This window comes from Hemitrygon akajei, chromosome 28 (assembly GCF_048418815.1).
Source record: "Hemitrygon akajei chromosome 28, sHemAka1.3, whole genome shotgun sequence".
Taxonomy (NCBI): Eukaryota; Metazoa; Chordata; class Chondrichthyes; order Myliobatiformes; family Dasyatidae; genus Hemitrygon; species Hemitrygon akajei.
The window spans coordinates 27,740,946-27,755,694 of record NC_133151.1 but is presented as its reverse complement, the minus strand read 5'-3'; positions in this window follow the sequence as shown (position 1 = coordinate 27,755,694).

The window sequence follows — 14,749 nt, the reverse complement described above, 5'->3', positions numbered from 1 at the left end:
AATAATGATATTAAATAAAAAATGTATATCAATACAGTATAGGTATATTGAATGATTAAAAAACGTGCAGCATCAGAAATACTGTATGTTAAAAAAGTGAGTTATTGTCCAAAGATTCAATGTCCATTCAGGAATCGAATGGCAGAGGGGAAGAAACTGTCCCTCAATCACTGAATGTTTGACTTCAGGCTTCTATACCTCCTACCTGATGGGAACAGTGAGAAATGAGCATGCCCTTGGTGCTGGAAATCCTGAATAATGGACGCTGCCTTTCTGAGACAACGTTCGCTAAAGATCTCCTAGGTATTTATTAGGCTAGTGCTAAAGATAGAGCTGACAAGATTTACAGCCTTCTGCACTTCTATCAGTCCTGTGCAATAATACACTGTATCATAGACTGACAGGTACAGAATGAACCCCACACTCTCAGACTGTATCAGAGACTAGGAGATACAGGAGGAACGTCACAATCCTGCAATCTATGCATCTGTTTCTGGCTGTCTTTCTGCCTGTTACACCTATCTATTTGTCAGTTTGACTATCGGTCTCACTCTCACTCTCATTCTCACTCTCTCTCTCCTGGTCTTATTTTTAACAATTTACTTCACATGTTTCTTCCTCTCGTTCATTTCCAGCCGCCATGCACCTATTCACCTGCCAATTTCCAATATTTGTTTTATACTATTTAACAGTCTGCCCATTCCTTTGCAAATTGAAATATTTATTCTCGATTTCTTTATACCTTTCACAGATTTGAGATACCCATTAAAGACTGTTACATCAGCAACATGACACACAAAATGCTGGAGGAACTTAGCAGGGTTCCTTGTGTTGCCCTGGATTCCCAACATCTTGAGATATTCTCGTGTATGTACATTAGCAATGTGCTCATTTTACCGTTTCCATCCTAATGTCGGTCTCTCCATTGTATTTTTATTCGAAACAGTGTTTGTGTATTTCGAATTCTATTGACTTCATATCCTTCATATAAACGAGCATTAAAATTCTTTACGTTATGTCTCTGTCTAAATGAGCAATGTGTAATTTATAATAAATTATAATAAATAGTAGGTACAACAGGACATTCACTATAACATAGAAATACATTTGTGCATTTGTTTCTGTGCTGCGTGTGTGTGTGTGTGTGTGTGTGTGTGTGTGTGTGCGTGTGCGTGTGCGTGTGCGTGTGTGAGTGTGTGTGTGTGTGTGTGTGTGCGTGCGTGTGTGTGAGTGTGTGTGTGTGTGTGTGAGTGTGTGTGTGTGTGTGACCAGGAAGAAGCTGAAGGACTGAAGGACAGTTCAAATGGGAAACTGCAGGGACAGAGGAAGGGATCGGTCAGTATCGCTGGTCTCCGTTTAGAGATGAATAATTAGCCAACAAAAGGATGAAATCTGTAAGTGTAGCTGCTCCATGACAAAGCTCAGTCTTTGAAATTAAATCTACAGGTTTATTTCCACCAGAGGCACTGCAGAGGTAATGCCAAAGAGTTTTGAAGTATTTGTCTCCAATCACTCCAATATTTAAATTAGAGACAATGGTATTGAATTAAAGTGTTTGTTCAATCAACTGTAACTAAGAAAGTTAGTGAGGTGTATAACGGTATATCTGGAGACAGATCCTCTGTATAAATCAGGGCTGTTTGGAATGCATCAGCTGTCTACCGGAGCTCTGAATACAGGAGCAACAGAAATCACAGATTCCACTGAAATGGTGTATCCAGTCATCTGGCGGATAGAAGACGTTTACTATCCTTTTATTTCAGCCTTTGGAATTCCCGGTAAGCCACAGTGTCAGCTGTCGTCGGCGGATGTTGAAGTTTAATTCCAATGTTGTGATTGATTGTGCTGCTGGTTTAAACTCTCACATTCCAGTCCCAGTATTCCGCAATTCAGGAATGGAATGGAAACACCGGGACTGAAGATTCTGGGATTTGGATCAAATAGCAGACCACTGCAGAAATTCCGCGATCGGCCAATTTCTGTGGAACTGAGCGAGTCAAGTAACGGTTTGTGATCAACAAGGGGATGTTCCTGTCTCTGAGCTTTTGGTCTTGTAGGAGCTGAACTGCATTTGCAAATATTTTGTTAATAAGGATGATTGTCGGCATTTCTATGTGAGCGGTTTTCAGAGTTTGGTGCAACAATGAAGTATTGCCTAGTAGCAAAACTTCAGCACATATGAGGAGTTCCTTGTTGTAAGACGAAACTGTTATGGATGTTTAATAAACATCTGCGATATGACTGGATGCAAAGCAGAAGGAAGTCGTTGCTAAGTTAATTAATCAGATGCTGTGCTTCATATTACCAATACTCTGAAAAGTGTTCTATTCTAACTACATCTGACATTGTTACAGACATCTGGCTACGGCACCGAATTTGCTGCTGGACTTTGAATTCCTCTCCCCAGCTTCTCTGTGGTGGATTCAGCGGGAGGCATCATATCTGTCTGTGAGGTTGTGTCAGACTGGGCTGTATCTGTTGGAATCAGTCAATATTCTGCTGTACAGTCAGTGAAGTGATAAATGCTGGAACATGAAACAAATTTCATGGGGAATTCTGGAATCACAGAGCCCCAGGAAGCTTGTATGGGAAGAGAAACCAGTTAACACTCGAGTCAGGGGTCTCTCTGAGAAATGTTCCGAGGAGAGGTACATAATTGTTTATCCACATATTCTGTTTTGCCCGGTTGAGTGTTTCCAGCATTTCCCGTTTTTGTTCGGTTATTCGGCTGTTCTGTCTCTGACAGGGATCGTTATGGAGGTTCATGATAGTCTAATAGCAGAATTCCGCCATCAACCTCCGGATTTATTCATTTCATCGAGACGAGACGCCGATTCCGCGCCGGTAAAAAATGTCCTATCCAGGACTGACTCTGATGAGGTAGTTACTCAGTTTTAGCTTTCAACTGCCACTTCACGTTTTGCTGATCAGTAAGGAATCCGTATGCAGGTCATATTGACTTTATTTTACTGTGCAAACTCCTTCTCTGTCTCCGCCAGCTCTGTGCCCTCTCTCGATCCTCCCACCGCTAAATATAACAATAGAGTGGAAATATTACAAGATCCCCTCAAACTGTTACATTGGCTTCTGCTCAATATTTTCTGAACTTGCTGTTTCCTGTCTCTCTTCCAGCGAACTTGGTGGCGATTGTGATCCTGTCCCGGGGAAAGTGCGGTCTCTCCAAATGTGTCACTCGCTACCTGGTGGGAATGGCAGCGGCTGATCTCCTGGTCGTTATCTCCGATCCGCTGCTGGGGTGGACTGCTCCGATTTATTTTCCCAGATCATTCCTGGACATCACTCCTGTGTGCAGACTCGTTCTATGGTTGATGTCTGCGAGCACTGCAACCTCAGTCTGGCTGACTGTCGCTTTCACCATCGATCGATTTGTGGCTATTTGCTGTGAGAAGCTGAAAACAAAATATTGCACCGAGAGATCGGCGGCTGTGGTTATCGGGACAGTGAGTGTGCTGGTCTGTTCGGTGACTGTCCCCTGGGGCTTTGTGTACGGGCCTAAAGTAATAATTGATGGTGTTCCCTGGGGTTGTGTTCTTACATCGAGCTTCAAAAACTCTCCCTCATGGGTGGCATTTGAGATGTTTGACCTCATTTTAACCCCTTTTGTCCCATTCTTTCTGATTTTGCCGTTCAATTTTCTGACTGTCAGGCGGATTCTAGCGGCCAGTCGAGCCCGCAGGGGGCTCCGGGGACAAAAGAGTGGAGAGAATGACAAGGACCGGGAGATGGACAACCGACGCAAATCCATTGTTTTGCTCTTCAGCATAACGGGTAGTTTCATATTGTTGTGGGGAGCATACGTGGTATTTCATATCTACAGACGGATTTCAATGAGTTTTGTTTATTCTGTCACGGATCCACTTTACATCACAAAACACACATCGGAAATGTTGCAAGTTCTCAGTTCCTGCACCAACACGTGTATTTACGCCCTGACTCAGAGGAAATTCCGTGATGAACTGAAGAATGCGGTGAAATACCCACTGAATCGGATTTTAAAACTCATGAAACGTTAAAAATAAATGCTGTGAAGTATTACAATTCACCTGTCTTCATGCTCCCTATTCTATCTCCCACTTGTTGGTAAACGGAAACAATGTGATGAACAGATTTACAAAACAAAGAGGAGAAAATCTGCAAATATTCGAAATACAAAACAACACACACGTAATCATATCCTGATGAAGAGTCTCGGATCGAAACGTCGACTGTTTACTCTTTTCCTAACACAAAATGCTGGAGGAACTCAGCATACCAGGCAACATCGATGGAAAAGGTTATACCGTTGACGATTCAAGCCGAGACCATTCATCAGTCCTTGCAACTGCTTATTCCTGTTTCCATTTTGTGTCTGTTGCCTCTGAGTTACAAACAGTTGTTTACAGCTCACACCGAAGGCATCACTGGCCTCCCCATCCCAGAGAAATCCGCTTTGCACCTCACGTCCCGTTTTGTTAAATGGAAGCACGAATCGAAACTGTTGCCCCTGCTTCCTGGTTCTGTGAAAACTGCCTGAACTTGGAGCTTGTTTTCGTCTTTCGCAATCGCTCGTTATCCCGTCATAACCGGCCCCTTGCTTTATCCTCTTGCTCTACCCGTAGGCCCACTTTTTCTCTGCCACCATGAACTATCTTCCAGTAACAGGCTTTAAACTGTTACACAACTGACGGCAAACTGCCTTAACCTCTGACCTATAGCGCTGTGTACGATTGTGTGTGCGTGTGTGTGTGGGTGTGTGTGTATGTGTGTGATTGTGTGTGTGTGTGTGTGTGTGAGAGAGAGAGAGAGAGAGAGAGAGAGAGAGAGAGAGAGAGAGAGAGAGAGAGAGAGAGAGAGAGAGAGCCGAGGGGCGGAGAGACGGGGACAGAAGGTAAAGAGAGAGGGTGATGTTGATGTTAAATCACATTTTCTAAGAGAACATCTGAGCGACTGCAAAAACAGAAGGAGACACATCGCAATTAACGGAACAACGGCGAGGTTAATTTTTGAATCACACAAACGGAAAGCTGGAGGATCGAAATAGACACGAACGGGAAAATTATTATTTGCAGTGGCATGCAAAGTTTAGGCAAATTTGCTCAAAATTTCTGTTACTCTGAATAGCTAAGCGAGTAAAAGATGGCCTGATTTCCAAAAGCCATAAGTGAAAGGTGACACAGTTCTCTAATATTTTAAGCAAAATTACTTTTTTTAAAATTTCAATCATTTACAGTTTCAAAATAAAAAATAAAGGAAAAGGGCTCGAAGCAAAAGTTCGGGCACCCTGCATGGTCAGTACTTAGTAACACCCCCTTTGGCAAGTATCAGAGCTTGTAAATGATTATTGTAGCCAGCTAATTGTCTTTCAATTTTTGTTTGGTGGATTTTCGCCCATCTTCCTTGCCAAACGTTTCTAGTCCTGTGAGATTCTTGGGTCGTCTTGCATGCACTGCTCTTTTGAGATCTATCCACAGATTTTCGATGATGTTTAGGTCGGGGGACTGTGAGGGTCATGGCAAAACCTACAGCGTGCGCATCTTGAGGAAGTCCACTGCGGATTTTGAGGTGTGTTTAGGATCATTATCCTGTTGTAGAAAGCCATCCTCTTTTCATCTTCAGCTTTTTTACAGACGGTGTGATGTTTGCTTCCAGAATTTGCTGGTATTTAATTGAATTCATTCTTCCCTCTACCAGTGAAATATTCCCAGTGCCACTAACTGTAACACAAGCCCAAAGCATGATCGATCCACCCACGTGCTTAACAGTTGGAGAGGTAATCTTTTCATGTAATTCTGAACTCTTTTTTCTCCAAACATACGGCCAAAATGTTCAATTTTAAATTTCATCAGTCAGTCCACAGGACTTATTTCCAAAATGTATCTGGCATGTTTAGGTGATCCTCTGCAAACTACTGACGCTGAAATTTGTGGTGAGGCTGCAGGAAAGGGTTTGTTCTGATGAATCTTCAATGAAGGTCATATTTGTGCAGGTGTCGCTGCACAGTAGAGCAGTGCACTTCCACTCCAGAGTATGTTAAATCTTCCTGAAGGTATTTTGCAGTCAAACGGGGCGTTTGATTTGCCTTTCCAGCAATCCTACGAGCATTTCTCTCGGAACTTTTTCTTGGTCCTCCAGACCTCAAGTTGACCTCCACCGTTCCTGTTAACTGCCATTGCTTGATTACATTAAGGACTGAGGAAACGGCTACATGAAAATGCTCTGCTAACTTCATACATCTCTCTCTTGTATTGTGGACCTTATTTATTTCAAATTTTCAGATTGCTAGGCGGCTCCTTAGAGGGGCCCATGGCAGCTGATTGTTGGTAAAAGGTTTGAGGGTCAGGGTATTTATAAAAATTTGCATCACCTGGCCATTCCTAACAATGACTGTGAATAAGCCATATCACTAACTAGCTAATTAGGGTCTGAGACCTTGGTATAATTATCTGAAGCTCAAATCTACTGCGGTGCCTCCACTTTTGCACGGCGCTCCTTTCCTTTTTTTCACTCTACATTGTACGACATAAATAATTCACTTAATTATTGCTTAAAATATAATTGCTTAAAATATTGAAATGAATATTTCGTCTTTAACTTTTTAACTTTTGGAGTACATCTTCTACTCACTTAAATATTCACACTAACATAAATTTTGACAAGGGATGCCTAAACGCTTGCATGCCACAGTATATAATCAGAAGGATGACGAGAGGAGCAGCAGTTTGTATTCAGAATTACCCGCTGGAGAGGCGGCCGAAATGAAGAATCCTCCCATGAGTCCTTTAGTCAGGACCTTGCCCTTCACTGGTTGGTCCGCAGAGTAAACTCGAGCTCACCTAGAGCGGGTAGCGTCTAAATATAAACTCTAAATATAAATTTTATCAAGAAAGACGATAGCTGATAGGGATAATCCAGCGAATTTTTAAACAGTGACTCTTGTATTAAAGGAGGCTGAACGATTGGGGAGGATTCTTAGAGATAGGAATGATGAGCATTTGCAAAAGCATCAGTAACGACAACCATATGGTTCTGTGAAGGCAAGTTGTGCCGTACGCACCTAAATGATTTTTTTTGAGAGGGTGACAAAATAAATTCATAAGGGTAGAGCGGTGGTTGCTGTATATATGGAATTAAGAGAGGGGTTTGACAAGAGTCCCCATGAAGGACTAATCCAGAAACTGAGGAGTTATGGGATCAATGGAAACTTGGCTACCAGAATTTGTAATTATCTTGCCCAGAGAGTAAGGGACCAGCAGCAGATGGAGCGTTTCTAAGAGGTCTGATCGGGAGCCCTGCTCTTTCTGATTTTTGTAAATGACTTGAAATAGGAAGTGTATCTCTTGCTTAGTAAGTTTCAGATTCGGGCACCATGGAGCGGATTGGTTAGCCTGACGCTATTCCAGTTCGTGGCATGGGAATTCGGAGTTCAATTCCGGCTTCCACTGCAGGAAGTTGAACGTCCTCCCCGTGATGCGTGCGGCGTTTCTCCCATGTCCAAAATTAGTAGATTAATTGGTCATTGTAAGCTGTCCTATGATTACGCGAGGGTTAAATTGAGGCTGCTCGGTTTCACAGTTCATTGTTTTATGGAAGATGGAGGGCGTATTTTCCAAGATTCTGCCTTGATTAGAGAATATATATTATGAGTAAAATGTCAGCATGCAACGGCTTTTCTCTCCGGAGCAAAGGAGAATGGGAGCAGACTTGATTTCGGTACACAGGAGAGAGAGAAAAAAATGGATAACGTAGACACACAGCAACTTTTGGCCAGGGTGGCAATGGCTAACACGAGGGGATATACCTATAAGATAGCTGGAGGAAATTATAGGGACAAGGAGTTGAAAAGGCAGCTTTATTTTACACACAGAGAGTCTGAAATTTTGAAACTCCCTGGTAGATGGTGAGTTATCTCACAGTAAGTGTGAGTTTTCTGTCATTCCTCCGAGGCTAACGCTGAAATAAAGTAGAAGTCTGTGAGGCAAAACTGTGTCAGCCTGGATTCGGACCGTTTTGATAAAGTACAAGTCAAATAGCCCACATCAATGTTAACAGTAAGTCAAATGCAGCGATAATAGTTGAAGATGAGAAAAACGTGTTTGTCAGGGCTGAAGATGATAACAGATCAACTAACTACTTCACCTCCTCAATAAACTCAGTCCAGTTTGTTAGGGATGACCTGCCCACACGAAGCCATGCTACCTGTCCCCAAGCAGAGCAGGACCTGCCTTTCCAAATGTGCATATATCATGTCCCTCGGTACCCTCTTCAATAATTTCCCTACCTCTAACCTGAGGCTCACTGGCCTAATATTACCTGGATTATCCCTATTTCCCTTGTTGAACAAAGGCACAACAATCCCACTCTCCAGTTCTGCAGGACATTGACTGTTGCTGGTGACGCCTCAGAGATCCATCTGAAATCCCCATCGGGCCCTCGGGTCTAATCCACCGTAATGCTTTTCAGGATACGCACCACTACCTGATTTTAAATCTCAACATTAACATGCCCCCCTCTGTTTTCACTGTCCACCATTTCCTTCTCCTCGGTAAATACTGACGCAAAGTACTCATTTAGTACCTCAACCACTTGCTCAGACTTCAACCACAACTTTCTTCATAAAAGTTTGAATGGACCTGCCCACTCCCTATTTATTCTCCATTTCTTTATTTAAATGTAAATTACTTGCGACTATCCACCTTTTTGGACTTTTCTAATCACCTGTTTGAACAATGAATGTTATCTTTGTATTCAGTGAGGATCCAGTCTGAATTTAGCTCCCTGAATCCCTTTAACTGCCCCTTAGAAGGCTCTCGAAAACCAGATCTGCTTGTATATTCGGCTGCTTCCTGTAACGATATTTTCATTTCCCCATAACTACCTGGTACCCTAACTGTTTCACACTGAGACCATCTTCACCCTCACCCACCAGATGCTGTGTGTGAAGAGGGAGAGCTGCACTGTACTCGGCCCCGAGGAGGGAATTACATCACTTTCAGCTGGCTCCTCAAATGTTTGTTTGCAAAAATGGAAAATTATGTCTTGTAATTTGTTGGTTGCAATGAAGCCAGGAAATCCTACAGTATTGATCCGGTGTGCGAAAGAGTTTGATGGAGTGTTGTGATTCAGTTCTGTTGTGGGTATACCTTTTGGAAATTTGCGGTTATATTCAAGGGCAGACGGAGCTGGAAGATGAGCAGCAGCTCTCTGCAGTCCATCATTCTGACTGTCTCTCATCTTCCATCCTTCTCCCTTACTCTGGCAGTTCAGCGCGCTGTGTATAAAAGGAAACAACAGCACTTTGTTTGTGACTATGCAGCGACCACAGAGAAGCAGCATAATGTATTCTAGATGGGAAGGAGCAGACAATGGTGGAGCTAGTTACCATAAAGTGCTGTATGATAACATCCAGCGTATCAGCACACCAGATAACTGCCGCCTGGCCTTCACTGTCACATTTTAGGCAGCAGGAGTAAATCTTCTCTGACGCACTGAAACTTCATGCTGCCACAGCAAGGGCTTGGTGTTGCTGAAGGAGCGCAAGGTGGTGTTGTTTTAAATTCAGGGACGGAATGGATCAGTCGGATGAGGAAGCCCCTCAACTATTGCAGCTATAATACACCCCAGACTGTAACATGAGTGGTAACATTAAGACTGATTAATGTGTTGTAATGTAACAGAACACTGCTCTAATTTTTGAATGTAAAAAGCGAAAAGGTTTTGCCTGGATTATTCTTGTAGCTTTTTTTTTGTTAATAAAAAAATATTTTGTTAATGATCTCGAGCCTATTTTGCATGCGTAGAATGATATGAGTATGGATATGCATAGTCCAGCTCTTATCAGCCTCCTCAGAAAATGCATACCTGTATTGTAATCCACTTGCCACTGTGTGACCCTCTTCCCCAAATGATTAGGATCTCCCTGTATTCTATGATTACCTTCTTCATTATCAACAAAATGTCTTAACTTACCGAATCAATTCTCGTGCATTTGTATGTAAATCATTTATTAAAATAACGAATATCATGGCTCCCATGTCTGCCTCCTGCAGGACCTGACTAATCACCAAAATCCATTCTGAGAAAAAAAAAACAGTTTTATTTGCTTCTTCAGAAATCTCTGAAAGATTTATCAACCACAATTTCCTCCACACAAAGCCATGTTGACACGTACTAATCAGGTATTGTCTATCAAATTGCTGGTTGGTCCTGTCCATCAGAAACTGCTCCAGTAGCTTCCCTACCACTGATATCAGGCTAACTGGCCTATAGTTCTCTGGTTTAACGGTGACAGATCTTGTAGACAATAAAAAAACCTTAGCCACTCTCCAGTTTTTGGGATAGCCCTTAGTGGTTAATGATGAAGCAAATATATTTAGCGGGGCCTCCACGATTTCTTTCTGGCCTTCAAAAATTATCCGATTATTCCCTGAGGTTTCACTCACCTTAACGCACCGTGAGGCTAAAAATAACTGTTCCCAAGTAATATTAACGTCCTCCAAAGCAACACCACTTGTTTCCATTATCTTTGAAGCAAACATGATTTTCTTCCTCAGCAAACACGAAGGAGAAATGCTCCTTAATTGAATAGTAATCGCAACCATTCCCTGGGCTGAAAACACATGAAATCCTTCTGATTTCTATGGGATCTCACTCTCCCTGGAGACATTTTTACTCTTAATCTAACTATAGAAACTCTCGGTATTTTACTGACCTGCCAGATCCATGACTTGCTTTGTCCTTCTCAATTCCCTCTTAAGAATTTTATTTAACACTTCTGTTGTTATCAACTTATTTACCTGATCGTGACCTCCTACACCCAGGATATGCTTCTTTTGTTATTGACTAGAGCCTCTATATCTCTCGTTAGCCAACATTTCGAAAACATACCAGCTTAACCTTCACCCTGGCAGGATCAGACTTCTCCTGGACACTTGTCATTTGTCCATTTTCCTTCATTCAGACTCTCTCAATCCACATTTTCTAGATGCTCTCAAATCCACAATAAATGACTTTTCTCCAGAACAGATCGCTGAACTGTGGACTTGGCATTCCCATCGCTATTTTCAAACTAATAGAAAGAATGAAGAAGCTGTAAATAATTACAAGGATAAGAAGTTGGAAAACGAACCAAATCTCACAGAGAGATCAGAAGTCAGGGGAGAGAGTAATTTCAAGTTCCTTGGTTTCATGATCTGTGACGGTCTATGGCAATGAAAACACAGCGGCTTCTTTAAATTGAATTTGAACATATTTGCTTTGTCAACTAAGAGACTCGAAAATCTCTATAAGGGTACCGTGGAGAACATTCAGACAGGCTGCATCGCTGTCTGGTACGGGGAGGTACAATAGCAAGGAACCAAATGAGGCTACAAGAAGTTGCAAATTTAGTTAGCTCCACGTTGTCCCATCCTTCAGGACATGCCATCTTATTGCTAGGAATGAAGTACAGAAACCTGAAGGCACATACTCAGCAATTCAGCAGCAGCTTCTTCCCCTCTGCCATGCAATTCCTAAATGAACATTGAATCCATAAACACTACCTCACTTTTTAATACGTAAATCCCGTTGGAGGAATTGTTAGAGAGAAGACTTGCAATGCGGAAAACAAATCCTTATTTGTTCATCAAAGTCGCGAGTTCCGTTCACACGGAGAAAAGGAGAGCTGTTGGTTCATCAAGGACTTCCGACATTCACTCAATCATGGGGACAGGATTGAGAACTCAGTGGGACTACGGGGTGGAACGTAATGACTCCCCAGTGTGGGTGAAAACGTCATTATTTATGAAAGAAAAAAAAACCTTACGTTCGATCAATTGTCCATCTGAACAAATCATGCAAACAATTGAAGCAGACAACGGTATTCCGAAAGAAAATTGAGTCCTGGGATCCAAACTCCGGAACAGTCCGAAGTAGGCCCAAAGCCTCACTTATCTATTCATCATATTAATGGGCACGATTCACAGCAGTCGAGGGAATTTTCACAGCTTAACGTCATGGAGATGGCCATCGTGTAGATCAAGAAAAACAGTCTCTCGTCCTGACCAACACCCTGTCTTTTCAATTTACCGGGCCCCGTGTTAAAATTGACCCAATAGCAGAAAAACTTTGAGATCGCGATGAGCGAGCGAAATAGTCTCACGCTTCCTATCGACTGTCTAAACAACGTATGATACCTTACATTAGGACACGGGCACCGCGCTAAGAGAGATTTAATGTTGGAGTAGGGGAGATAAACGCAAGGTGGCTGGTGAAACCGGGAGGGAGAGGAGTGAAGTAAATATCTGGGAAGTTGGTTTATGACAGCCATAGACGGCTGGAAAAAAGGGAGTCTGTTATATGGGAACAGAACGCCATGGCAGAAAGAAAAGAAGGCAGGAGCTCTAGAGGAAGACGATGGGTAGGCATGAATAAAAAGGGGAAGGGGACTAGTGAAGGTGGTATTACCGGAATTTCAAGAAAGCAATGTTCTTGCCATTAGATTGGAGGCTATGGAGACGGAATATAAGGTGTTGTTCCTCCTACCTGGGAGTGGCCTCATCGCGACAGTAGAGCAAGCCATGGATTGATATATCCGAATGAGAATGAGAAGAGGAATTAAAATGGGTGACCACTTTGAGATCTCGCTTCTTCTGGCGGACTGACTCCAAATCTATGTCGGGTGTCACAGGGGGCCACACTGGGAGCACTGAACACAGTATATGGCCGCAGCAGATTCACAGATGCTGTGTCGCCTCACCTGGAATGACTGTTTGAGGCCCTGAATTGTAGTGAGGGAGGAAGTGGAGAGCAGGTGAATCACTTGTTCCACTTACAAGGTTAAGTACCAGGAAGGGGATCTGTGGCGACGGATGAATGGACAATGAAATAGCATAGGGAGCAACCCCTGCGGGAGCAGAGAGTTGGGGGAAGCAGGTTGGGAGAAAGATGTGCCTGGTGGTAAGATACAATTGGAGATGGTGGAGGTTACAGAGAATTGTACACAGGAGGCGTAAGCTGGTGGGATGATAGGTAAGGACAAGGGGAACCCTATCGCTGTTAGGGGGGGGGAGGATGGTTTAAATGTAGACGTGCGTGAAATGGAAGAGATGCTTTTAAGGGTAGCTAAGAAATGCCGCGGCTTACAGGCCCAGTCCTCACATATATAATTGCTATGTTATTCCTGCTATCTATCTATCAATCTATTTATTTATTTACTTGTTTGTTTGTTTATACATTATTAATTTACATATTTTCACATTGGTTGTTTGTCATGTTGTTTGTGTGCAGCTTTTCGTTTATTGATACTGTTGGTTTCCTTAAGGGGAAGTATTGTGAACAGTCTCGGGCTCCTCATCTTAGAAAAGATGTGCTGGCATTGGAGAGGATGGGAGAGGATGTTCACAACGATGACTCCAGCAATGAAAGGGCTATCATATGAGGATCTTGTGATAGCTCCGGGTCTCTCCTCACTGGAATTTAGAAGGATGAGGTGGGATCTCATTGAATTTTTTCGAATGTTGAAAGGCCTAGACAGAGTTGATGTGGAAAGCATATTCCCTACGGTGGAGTAGTCAAAGGTCAGAGTCATAGTCTCAGGCTAGAGGGACGTCCATTTAAAACAGACAATCGGAGAAATATATTTATCCAGAGGGAGGTGAATTTGTGTAATGCATCACCACAGGCAACTGGGAGGCCAGGTCGTTGGGGGTATTTAAGGCAGAGCTTGATATGTTTGGACACGGCATCAAAGGTTATGGGAGAGGACTGTGGACTGGGGCTGAGGAAGTGAACACTGGATCACGCATGATCAAATGGCGGCGCACAATTGATGGGCCACAGAGCCGAATTCTGTTCCTATAGCTTATGGTCTTATGGGATCAGATGGAAAATGTCATCATAAATTGACATGGGAGAGCGCATGCTTCGCATGTATGAAGTCCCGGGTTCAATCCCCGGATTCTCCACTATTTTTTGAAAACTGTATGGAAAACTCCAGATGAAGAAATGTTTATACGCTAGAGCCTATTTACGTCGTTGAAGCGCGGGATCAGACTGTAAGATATAAGGGAATTTAGAATGGACCCTTGCTGCATCAGTGGGGAAATTCAAACAAAAACTTTGCAGACATTCATTGCACAGCAATTCCAATGACTCTGTGTAGAAGAGTGTCGTAGAGGAACAGGGATGGGCCCATAACCCCGATGTCCATGGATCGAAACCATCCTTCATCACATTATTCATCACATGTCAGTGCGTTTTAAAACCGCGACCTATCACATTATGCGTAGACAAGGACATCTACTGGCTTTCAGTTGAAGAAAAAGTTGAAATTACATGTGTGCGATTTTCCAAGAAGGGCGTTTCTGCTTTATCCGAGACTTATGTTTCCGGTATGTACAGCATGGTTTCGTAGGCACACACGCATCCACACACAGGCTTTAATGAAGTCAGTGACAACTGTGGCGTACCCAATGAGAATCAAAGATGAGAATGTATTCATCTAATCCCTGAATACAGTTCAAAGCTGACTTGTCCATACCTTTTTGGTCCTCTCTACTGATAGTGCTGAAGTCACTGTCTGCCTATATTTAGGGAGTAGAAATAGAGCCAGACTTTCCAGTGCGGGCAAAGTGCAAAATCTGGAAAAGATTTTGCTGCATCAGTTAAAACCTGTTGATAAATGTTCCTCAGCCCAACACAATCAGGCCGGATTCCGAGGTCTCTCCCGTCACACAGGAAGAAGAGTATGTGTGAAAGAACCGGTGCCAGAGTC